Raw genomic sequence first — 10549 nt, 5'->3', positions numbered from 1 at the left:
AATGAAAATTCAAAGTACGGTCTCTATTGATGCAAATTGCTTCTGCACCATCATAAAGTAGAAAAAAATCATAAGCTGGGGGCATATTTAAAGCCTGCTGTATGAATCCAACTATTCTCCCAGTACTTCAAACTCAGTATATATAGACACAAATTCATCATCATCATTTGCCTTTCTGACTCCTCCTGGCTAATTCCATCCCTTTTATTTCTATTCTTTATTTCTGTTTGTGGTACTACCATTCCCCATCACTGGATTTTGAATCCTCATATATTTTTAATTTCCTTTCCTTCAATCATTTCTTCCATCTGATCCATTGCCAAATCCTGGCGATTTCTATTTTCCTAGTATTTTCTGAATCTGTTTCCATTCTCACTAAGATCTTGGATACAGCAGTCAAAAAAGCCTCATTTTCTCTGCTTTTGTCCCAATCCCCTCTCTCCAAGGTGTCCCATGCCACCACCAATGTAGTCTCAGAGTTCTAATCAGGTTGTTGCTATATTAAAAAAATTCTAATATTTCTGTTTCTTAGAAGATAGAGTGTAAATTATTTATTTGGTATTCAAGGCCCTCTATTATCTAGTTTTGACCTATTTTCTAGACTTTTCTCTCAATTTTTCCTGTAAGCCCCAGACCAAATTTTATTTTTTTCATTAAGTCACTTTTGGTCACACTAGCTGAATATGAACTCTCTGTCTTTTGTAAGACTATGAAGCTTTTCAAATTTCATGGTTTATCATACACCTTATTATGCCTATTAATTAATTCTTGCTTGTATTGTAGTTTCTTTTTATATGTCTCAGCCTCAATATTTGACTTTATTTCTTTGTTGGGCAGAACCTCTTCTGAAATTGAATGGCAGATTGTAAACTGCTCTACCCACCTTAGTTTTCTTCCGATCCACCACTTACCTGGCATATTACATTGCACAGGGCAGATGTGGGATAGTTATTGCTGAATGAATGACCCACTAATTTTTCTCCGTTCTCTAAGCAGTAATGGTGACTTTCCTTGAGCTACGTGCACTCTTTCTCTTAATATTCTCTTGAGCTCACTGGCATGTTTTTCACATGGCTGGCTGGGTTTAGAGGTTTAATCTGCATCTGTGGAATGGTGGTTTTGTGTAAGTGAAGTTAATTGGCTCATGCAGAGATTGAATCCACAACCTTGGCCTCATTAGCACCTTGTTCTAATCAGTTGGGCTTTCTGGCCCAACGCTGTAAATTGTCCACAAAGACAAAAATATAGATAAGTTTTAACCAGGCTCATGTTTTTCCCTTTGTATATGGCAGAGGTGAAAATTAGTTGCCTATTGAGCTTGGACAACTGGTTTAAATTGAACAGTGGAATTAATAAATGCAATTTTGAATGAATGAATGGATGAATTTAATTGGGTCAGAATAGGCTAATTAAAAGCAATGGAGCAGATTGAGCCTTTGAAATACATAAGAAAGACACCTTCATGTGATGTTTTGCACTTTGCCCACTTCAAAAAATGTCAGACAACTACTCAGTGGGACTTTAAAATTTTTGAAGAAACTGCCTAAATGCCCCAAAGTGGTCCAGTGCAGCAAGAAACTTCTCCAAAGCCCTAACTTGCAAGCTTTCGGTGGGGCAAACTTGAAAGCAGCTGCATCTTGGTCGTGTTGGGTTGGGGCCAGTCTTGAGCCACAACTGTGAAGAGCAGCTTTGCTGGGGGACTTTGTGACAGTATTAACATGGCAGTGCTTTAAAGTTAATGGGCTCACGCTCTGGGCTAGGAAGGTACCTGATACGGAGGGCCATGGCTGACTTGTCTGTAATCTATTGCTTTGTCTATTCATGGGAGACAGTCCAGAGCTGTCAGAGGGCCAAATCACAACTTACCTCCAAAATCAGAGGGTAGAAGCCCACATAAGGGACCAGGCACCTGGTCTGAGTTAAGTGGATTTGAAAAAACCCTTCTATTATTTATTTGCCTGCTGTGTATTTCAAACTATATTTATATCATTGTCCTGAAACAGCTCATTAACTAATATCCTCAGTTGAAATTTTAAATATTTATCATGGATGCATTAGTTTGTTTATTTATATGCCACCTTGTTACTGATTTAAGGTGGAACTGGGAATACATGTCTAAATTTGACATAGCATTAATTTTGCTTTAGGATAATAATTGCCAATTTTCTCCTCATGTACTTGAAATATTGAGAATTGATGTATTTGAAGTAATTTTGTTTTGAATGGGGAGCTCTGAGGGCATCATCGCTATCTCTGAAGTATGAACTTGTATATTCAAGGGCCCTTTTAACAGGTCTGAGAAGTTTGTGATAGGAAAATGTTCATTAAGCCCAGGCCTTGGGGGAAAAGGTCAGTCTAGGCTATTGAGTGAAAACATTTAAAAGGGGTCATGCAGTCTCAATGACATCAAAATAATTGGCAGAAAGTACTCTTGAAAAGAAGTTTTGGTGAAAAATTTGAAATACAGCCAGGAAGATGAATGTCTTTCCTTGTTTCCTATAATGAGCAGTTTAAGAAGAGTTTGATAACTACACTGCCTTGACTATAATGTCTTTGTTATTAGTTTATTTTTCCTGATTATAAAAGTAATCAATGTTCAGTGTAGAAAAATGAGAAGTTGCTAAACTAATTGCAAATAAAATGCTGAAATAAGCTTATGAGGAAAATGAAATTAGACAAACCTTAATAGCTTTTAATACTGTATCCTTTATACTAAGTGCATCAAAAGAGTATTAGGAAGAAAGCTTATGATTTAAAGGGAAAGAGTCAAAATTTGACCACAACAGACCTTCCCTCCTGAAATCTCTACTGGCTGGTATTGATTCCATTTAGAACTGGGGAATGAAAACAAGTCTAAAAAACAAGTCTAAAAGAGCTTAGAATAAAAGGCTTTGCCTGAACAGTAGTTTTCACTGAAAATAGTGAGGTCTTTGTCTTTTCTTTCCTTAGAACTCACTTCTAAATTGCAGTGAAACACTGCTAATACACCTGTATTTGCAGTGAGATGTTATAGGTCAGTGTAAGAAGAGTAAGATAAAGAAAAATAATAGTTCTTTGGGTAACAAGCGCAAATGAACGAGTTTATTACCTAATGAATGTTGTTTAAGAGAATGTCAGGAGTGGATTGTTTCTGTGCCTTTAATGGGAATTCATCTTTGAGGTGCTTTCAAGTAGTGAAACTATGACTTCTTTGTTTTGTGATCAAAATAAAACCAAAATTTGCAGGTGCAATAGAGTAGGTAGTTGGACTTTGCTTTATCTCATAAATGAGAGGAGCTTCTGAACATTTTCTCTTTTCCTTAAGGTAGCTTTCGGACTGAAAGTTTAGAGTAAAACAGTCTTGTGATGAAGTAGGAACAATTTACATGAAGTAAATATTGGTTCCGGAGTAATTCTATTAGCAAGACTTTCACATAATCAGAAACTCTTAAACTAGAGCTCGGGCACTGCTATGGTCTAAATGTGATTAAAACTATGCTAGAGTACACCTTAAGAGGCTGGGCCAGTCGTGGTTGATGATTTACCCTCTTCTAAATAATTGTTGAGCAAATATCATCAGTTGACCTGGGAACCAAGACTGGTCAGATTCCCAGCCTGTATCTAGATTGTAATCAATTTCCGGCTCTTTGTATTAAGGAAGAAGCTTTGGTGTTTTTGTTTACCTAAGTAGCTGCTTCCTGTTTATAGAAGGCCACTTTTTAAAGCCATAACTTGTATCTGGCTAAAATTTATTTGGATGAAAACAACATCTGTACATAATGAATAATCTGTATGGCACAAACAAGATAATTGGTGTCAGATGATTAGCTCCCAGATTGGTTTTTATAACTGTAGTAACTTAACAGAGGGTAACTTTGGACTGCTAAACATAAACAGGCATACAAAACAACAAAGACAAAAACAGTTAAGCATCTATAAAACAGAGAGCAAGCAGGTCTGCGTGTAATAAGCCACAGAGCAATCGTTTACAGCATAATTATCTGATGGTCATATTTGTCAAGTTTCTAGTGAGAAATATCTCACTTTAAAATAACTTGTACAGTTTGGCTGAAATGTATAGGAATTTCAGAAAAGGTGATACTATGCAACTAGCTCATTGTCTACCCTGGTGATAAACTCTTCAAAATGGCCCTACGAGGTCTACTCTGGTAGGGTGAGGTTTAAACTATTTTGCACAGCCAAAAAGGCTCTGCGTGGCTTGGCCTCTGCCTTATCATTCTGGCTTCCTTTTTCCAAGGGGCTTTCCTTAAACTTGTTTCTTTGTCTAGCTAAATCCTACATTTTTCTTAAGAAAACATTTCCCTGCTCCTCTGGGAAATGTTTTCTTGTCTTTTTGCCCACATGGCACTATTCAGCCATAGTGGTTATTACTAAAATTTCTGTACGGTAGCTACATTACACTGGGGTCATAAAATGCTTGTTTATTCCTTCCAGAGTGTGCATGTCAGCTAGAGAGTTAAGGTTACAACTCTATACACATAGTTTTCTGGTATTTTATTCTCAGAAGGAAGACATTAGAGAAAGGATAAGTGAATACAGTAGCTCTGAACCACTCTTGTTAGCTCTGTAGCCCAAAGAAGGAGATCTGGGGAAGGATAAGACAAACTAACCTTCATTTAAAAGCTTCTTTTAGAGTGGTATTTTAGAAACCTTGTTGATCCAGCTTTTTTCCCTTAGAAATATCGCCAGCACTTAATGAAAACTTGACTAGGGTGGTGAAAAACTGCTAGATTATGTTTTTTTCCCTAGGAACGGAGTATTTAACTTTGAGATCTCATTTTTCCTTCCATTTCTTTGGGGAATTCATAGATTTCCATAGATTTTTCTTCTCAATTTTAATGTTAAATCATTTTTCTAATACTGTAGAATTCTTTTTTTTTTTAACATGTTTATTGGAGTATAATTGCTTTACAATGGTGTGTTAGTTTCTGCTTTATAACAAAGTGAATCAGCTATACGTATACATATATCCCCTCCCTCTTGTGTCTCCCTCCCACCCTCCCTATCCCACCCCTCTAGTTGGTCACAAAGCACCAAGCTGATCCCCCTGTGCTATGCGGCTCTTTCCCAGTAGCTATTTTACATTTGGTAGTATATATAAGTCCATGCCACTCTCTCACTTAGTCCCAGCTTACCCTTCCCCCTCCCTGTGTCCTCAAGTCCATTCTCTACGTCTGTGTCTTTATTCCTGTCCTACCTGTAGAATTCTTCTTAAACCCTCAAGAAGAGAGTCTGTTGCTTGCACTGTACTATTTGACCATTACAAACTCATGTAGGAAAAGATCTCTGGATTACTAGTTCTAGAGGCAATATATGTCCATATCACTCTCATCTGCTTTTAGCTATTTAGTTATAGCCTTTGACAGCATTAAAAAAATAAAACATTGATTTTTTCCACCCTTGTTTTGGAAGGGGTTGGAGGGTGAAGGAGGGAGGGAGCAAGTGGAATTTTGGAGCAAGTTCAATCAGTGAAGTCTTTCAGGAGCAAGTCTTTTCCTATATGCTTTTAAGGCTTCTCATGTAATACTCCCTCTTAGAGGAGGAGGAAGAGATGGTTTGAAACTCTGTTAAATTCTGCATGGAAGCTAGTGGAAGGGGCCCAAAAGAAAAGGCACAGACTTCTTTTCTTTATGGCCTTTAACACTGTAAAAAAATGACAACAATATCATATACTATGTTTATAGGGCCAGTTTTTTACAAAGCACTTTGTCTCACCTTATCTCATCTGATAGGGAAGGAACATCAGGTCTAAAAGTAAATGTCTCAAAATGTTTATTTGTTTCTCATAAGAGTTTATAAACTAATATATCATTTGCAGTTATTAAAAAACCTAGCTTATAGGTCACTTGTCCCAAAGTATACATTCCCTGGAAATAAGAAATACCCCCATGACAGTTTTTTTTTCTGTCTTCAAAGAACTTAAAATTCTAACAAATAACGACTTACCTTCAAAGACTATTTTATATCCAAGAAGCTGAAGCAGATGCTTTATAGGGAAATTTGTAGAAAACTGTAAGCCCCATAGTGGGAACTGGAAATCTTACTTTACTTCATTTATTCATTAGCTGCACATGAAGAACTTAGTGCTTACTAAGCACTGTGTCACCAAGGCTTGAGACCCAATTTTTGCTATCGGGGTCTTAGGAACTAGCATGGAGAGACCGATAAACATCTGTGATGGTGTTATTTTGAAATGTTTCATTACTGTTATATGTTGTGCATTATAAGGAAAAATTGTGAAAAACCTTTAAATGGGCAAATATCGTGTGTTGTGTATCCACTTGCTATAAAATGTGCTGTTATTATAGCATAGTCAATTTATTTAGAATCTGACAGTTTGCTCTTTAGAACTTCAGGATTTTCCATCCATCCATCCATCCATTTAATTAACAAATATTTATTCAGTGCCTTCCGTGTACTAAGTACTGTTCTGGGCCCTCATGATACAAGTCGTGAATAAAATAGAAAAAGCCCTGCTCCTATGGTGCTCACATTCTGATGGCTAAGGCCTTAAAAAAAATGTATATGTAAAATATATAAAAGATTAGATAGTGATGTGTGTAAGGGAGAAAAAAACTACGAGGAATGAGGTTAGGAAGTATGTGTGTGTGTGTCTGTGTGTGTGTGTACGTGTGTGTGTGTAGGTGGAGAGTGGTGGTTGAGATGCTTTGATAAGGTGGCTAGAGAAGGCCTCAGCTAGAAGGTGACATTTAACTACCTTCAGGTTTAGACTCCTTCTGGACCTCCCTCTTCTTCTATCTGTCACTTCTGCACGTGGCACATATTCCTTCAGAGATGGCTATTCTCTGGGTACCCATTTCATCAAATAGGTGCTCAGAGTTCTGTAGGAAATGACTTTAACATCTTTCAGAAAGGTTCTGCTATTGCAGAATTCTCGTTGCCTTTTGAAACGTTGTTTTGACACCTTGCAAAGGGTACTACTCATCTTTTAGTAAAACTCTATCACTGTAGCTGGACCTCAACCTCAACTTTTTTTTTTTTTTTTGTGAGCTAAAAAAACCTGCCAATCTCAAAGCCTCAGAGCCTTGGAGGGGGGAGCAATTTGAATCCAGCTTTGAGGGTAAACTGCTCTTTCGTTTTAAGAAAATCTCTTGACTAAGGCTTCTAGATATGCAAATGAAAGGCTTCTTTCAAAAGTTGTTCTTTTTTCTCCCCTGTTAGTGTCTGGGAAGGCCTAAAGGTGGTGCAGTAACTGGAAGCAGATGTTTCAGAGGGAGATGGTGAGAGTTCTGTATAGTCATAAAAATCAAGAGTATCCTTCATGTTTTCTTTAGAGAATTTTTTCTCCTCTACATGTAGACCCCATAGTCTCTGAAAATTATGTTTTCTTGTGAGGATTGAGTGTATATCCTATTCATGCCTTTTTCCAAGCATTTGCCAAAGATTAGAGGGAAGATACAATTATAGGAGAAAGGATGCAAATGGACACCACAAACTGGGGGAGAGGGACCCTAAAAATGAGTTGACTGAAGTTGTTGAAGCTTATTATTCTGGACTGTTCTGTTGAAGCCCCACAAAGGATGTTATTAAAAATTGAATTGCTTTAGACTTTAGAAAATGTGCAATTATTGAACGGTAGTGGATTGTTCTGTTACAACTCTTAGGGCATATGGGTTGGAGATGGTATATCCCTTATAATTTACTGTGGGACGAAGCCAGTTCTAGGGCAGAGAAATAAAAATTCTTGGAGGCAAATTTTAGGTTCCTACTCTCTCTGAGTCAAGCAACAGTTTTGTCTGGATTCTGGGGTATAAACAGAGTTCCTAAACCTCCCATGTGGCGGAAGGGGTGAACTGGCCTCTGTTACCTGGAGGAGTTATGGAAACTAGGCAAGAGATTCTGAAGCTGAGTTTGTGTTTTTAGGTTCTAAGAAGAGTGGGCACTGCTGGTAGCAGTTTAAGCCACTCTTTGTTTGGTTTGTCCCTTAATCTTTCTAAGTCTCTGTTCAATATGTTGGTCTGGTTTTGAGCTGCGGAGAACTGTGCTTAGGAAGGAGGGACAGAAGTATCATGGTCACAGTGGGGGACAGATGTGTCCCGCAGAGCAGACTTCTCATTGAGGAATTGGCACCTCCAGTTGAACCAGATGTGGTGAGGATTTAATTTCTGAAACTGAGACTGGTGGAAGCATGAGCTATTATCACTTGACATTGAAAAACGTGACCTGCTTTTGGCGTGCTAGGTTTGTGAGGTCTATGACATATTTACCTATTCACCAAACATTTATTGACCTCCTGATGTGTGCCAGGTACTGTTTATGTGTTTGAGATACGCCCATGAACAAAGCAGGCACAGTGGCTCACCTCATGGAGACAGACAGTAAATAAGTAAATTATGTAGTATGTTGGAAGGTGATAAATGCTGTGAGGAAAAGGTAGAGCAGGTGAGGTTAGGGGGAGGTAAAGGGAATCAGGAATACAGGGGTGAGGAGTTGTCCACTGCTTTATTTTACATAGGGTAATCAGGGTTGGCCTTGTTGAGAAGGTGACACCTGAGAAGAAACTTGAAGGGGGTGAGGGAATCTGCCATGTAATTATCTAGAAGAAGTGTGTTCCATGCAGAGACAATAGCCAGTGCAAAGGCCCTGAGGTCAGGATGGTAGGCTAAATAATGCACCCCCCAAATATGTTCATGTCACAATGCCCCAAGTCTGTGAATGTTACCTTATATGGCAAAAGGGACTTTGCAGATGTGATTAAGGATCATGAAATGGGGAACTTATCTGGATTATTAAAATGGACCCAATGTAATCACAACTCTTCTTACAAGAAGCACACTGAGGAGTCAGAGTCAGAGGTGAAGTGATGAGGGGAGCAGAGGTTGGAGTGATGCAACTTAAAGTTGGAGGAAGGGGCCACAAGCCAAGAAACACAAGTGACCACTTAGAAGCTGAAAAAGATAAGGAAATGGACTTTTCCCTCAGAGCTTCCAGAAGGAACCAGTACTGCTGACAACTTGGCTTTAGCCCAGTGAAACTGATTTCACACTTTTGACCTCTAGACTGTAAGAGAATGAATTTGTGTTGTTTTAAGCCACTACATTTGTGGTAATTCGTTACAGTGGCAAAGGAGATTAATACAGTGTGAGTGTGCCTGTGATTGTTCAAGCAACAGAAAGGGCAGCGTGACTGGAGGGAGAGAATGGTAGTAGGAAAGGCTAGAGAGATAACAGGGGTGGGGCAGCTCTCATGAGTTTAACTGAGGTTTTGTTCAGAGGGGTGAAGTGATCTGTCTTTTACAATAGACTCGTGTGTGTGTGTGTGTGTGTGTGTGTGTGTGTGTGTGTGTGTGTGTGTTGGAAGGAGGTTAGGGGAGCCTAAGGTGATAGAAGGAGACCAGTTTAGTACCCTAGTTCGGTAGTCAAGCAGAGAGGTGACGGTGGGTCAGATCAGGGAAGTAGCAGTGGTGAGATTTGCTTTAAAGATAATTCCAACAATACGTCCTGACAGATTGGGTGTGGGATATGAGAGAGAGAGAAGGGTCAAGATGGCTCCAAGATACTTGGCCTGAGCAATTGGAAGGATAGAATTGCCAGTCGACTATGCAGAGGAAGCCACAGGTAGAACGTGGGTCTAAAGTTTGAGTCTGGATTAGACACCCAAGTGGAAATATTGAATGGGCACTAGGTACAAGTTTGGAGTTCAGAGGATGTTCTGGGATGGAAATACAAATTTGGGAGTTGTTGGCAATATAAATGCTATTTAAGTGTTGAGATTGGATGAGATCGCTGATGGGGTCATGGCAGGTAGGGAAGAGAAGTATTAAGACCTGGAGCACACCAATGTCCAAAGGTCTGGGAGAAGAGCGACCAGAGGAGAAAACGAAGAAGAGCCACGAGTGAGATAGGAGGAAAAGAAAACATTTTCTTGTCCAAGTGACAATAAACCCTTGTATTTAAAAAAACGCACACTACTCCAGAACCCAAGTAGAGCGGGGACATTTGGGGGACACTTCTCCGTGAGTCTTTTGTTTTTGTACATTTTGTGAGCAGAGGCACTGACGGTCTTTATTCCAGGCTATCTTTGTAAAGATATTTGTAGAGTGAACAGCTTTGGAAGATACGGTGTCTCCCTCTGGAGCAGAGAACAGTTTTATTTCCTGTCCAGTACAACAAGGACAATGCCTCCTCCTTCCAGAGCTAAGTTCAGGCCAGTTTGCTAACTCTCATTATAAAAGGTTGGGGATTCCTATGCTTAAGTTTCCTCAACTATGACACAAACCCGTCTAGGCCCCCTCTGCCCAGCCCTCAAGGGACTTGGGGTAGAAGGAAACTGACACAAATAAGAAGCTCATACTTCCTGCTGTGCTGTGACTAACAGGTTCTTCGTCTCCGACCCAGGAATCTCCAGTCTTCTGCCAGCATGAAACTGTAGCAGTTGCAACTAGGCTAAAACCTCAGGCCATTCAGTTTGGGACAGTCACAATTCTTCCATTATCTGGATGTACTGATAATTATCCTGCCACACATGAAGATAACAAAACGCTAAAATGTTTGTATATTAGCAATTTTCGAGGATAACCTTTCTCAAT

The sequence above is a fragment of the Balaenoptera musculus genome, chromosome 10 (genome assembly GCF_009873245.2).
Source record: "Balaenoptera musculus isolate JJ_BM4_2016_0621 chromosome 10, mBalMus1.pri.v3, whole genome shotgun sequence".
NCBI lineage: Eukaryota > Metazoa > Chordata > Mammalia > Artiodactyla > Balaenopteridae > Balaenoptera > Balaenoptera musculus.
The sequence above is the reverse complement of the archived record's forward strand: the minus strand, read 5'-3'. Positions refer to the sequence as shown.